Genomic DNA, 1,578 nt, shown 5'->3' on the forward strand with positions numbered 1-1,578 from the left:
CAACACAGAGTCTAGACCACCACGCAGCAAGTTCAGAAGGTACTGACCAGTTTCCTTTTTCACATGCAGCTGTTTTTTTACATTGCTTGTATTTTTTCTTCCAGAGGTCACCTTGCAGGTGCAGAAGCTTTGCAAAGATGCTGGAGTACAAGTGAATACAACAAATGGCATTTTCAAACGTGAACAGCTCATAACTATTTCAAAAATTTCAGATGAAAGTGGCTTGCTTGTGCTCAGAGGGATAGGATCCTTTTAGTTGTTTTAAAACATAACAGAATTGCTTACAGAAGCACGTGTCTTGCAGACAAGCCGCAGCTTCTTTATAAGCAATAATGACGCTGTCCTCTTAACATTCATGAAGTTGTATCATGATCTAACTTTCTCACTGATGGTTGTGCTGTTTCAAGTTCACCGCACAACTGCGTCTAACGTGTTTCGAGAGTCCATTGTGATCCTGGCCAGCATTTTAAAGCACGCAGTATTTTGGCCAGGAAAGGCCTGCGTGGTCACCTGTTTCACAACTTACTTCAAGGAGTATAAGGACACGAGAATGGTGCTCGACTGTACAGAAATAGAAATTGAGCGGCCAAAAGACCTCACCTCACGGCTGCTAACATACAGCCATTACAAACGTACCTACACTGCAATGGTGCTGGTGAGCGAGACTCCAGCCGGTCTGATTAGCTATATAAGCCCAGCATATGGTGGGAAAGCATCGGATACATATATCACAAAACACTGCAAAGTGCTCGACAAGTGTATGCCACATGTTGACAGCGTCATGGTCGATAAAAGATTTCTTATCAGTGAACTCTGTAGAGAAAAAAATGTCAAAATTATCAGACCTCCCTTCCTTATGGAAAAAACAGCTGACAACAGAGGAGGCAAAAAATAATCAATCGATCGCAAGTGCTCGTGTGCATGTAGAAAGAGCCATTCAAAGAATGAAACTCTTTCGTATTTTAAAAAATAGGTTCGATCTCGACCTTCTGCCATACATAGACAACATTCTCATAGTAATTGCTGGCACAGTGAACCTATCGAAGCCTTTGTTTAAGGATAACAAGTTCCTCTTCCGCTCGTAGGTCACTCGGTTTGAGTGTATGGAGTAAACAGATCTGTGTGGTATGTTTCATGTGTGTTGTAAAATATGTATTACTGTCACATCATCTTCATTTGTAACATTCAGAACAGTATGTAATCAGTAAATACTTCACTCCCTGAGTTTATTGTTTCTTCAAAACACAGTTATATCACAGATCCACAGTAGAGAAGGGGCAGGAAGATGGAATTCTTGACAACACATAACAAAGTGAACAGGAATTGAAGGGGAGCTTCAGTACGCTAGCCAATGATTTCACTAGAGGGCTTCGTTTCCACAGGTCCTCGTGTCAAAACATTGGCTAGCCGACTGAGGCTTGCCCTCAACTCTTGCTCACTTTGTTTTGTGTTATATCACAGATGTGTCACAGAGTGTGTATCACATTTGTATGATAAAAACGCGTTGAATAGCAAAAAACACCTGGCAGGTATATTACAGGTACAAAACGCTTGACTTCTACATTTCTTAATCGCACA

The 1,578-nt window shown here is 41.3% G+C and overlaps 1 pseudogene; it reads left to right on the forward strand.

Annotated features, from left to right (window-relative positions):
* The first annotated feature begins 355 nt into the window (after positions 1-355).
* Positions 356-1,085, forward strand: LOC144095639 (uncharacterized; annotated as a pseudogene).
* The last annotated feature ends 493 nt before the right edge of the window (positions 1,086-1,578 follow it).

This window comes from Amblyomma americanum, chromosome 6 (assembly GCF_052857255.1).
Source record: "Amblyomma americanum isolate KBUSLIRL-KWMA chromosome 6, ASM5285725v1, whole genome shotgun sequence".
Lineage (NCBI taxonomy): Eukaryota > Metazoa > Arthropoda > Arachnida > Ixodida > Ixodidae > Amblyomma > Amblyomma americanum.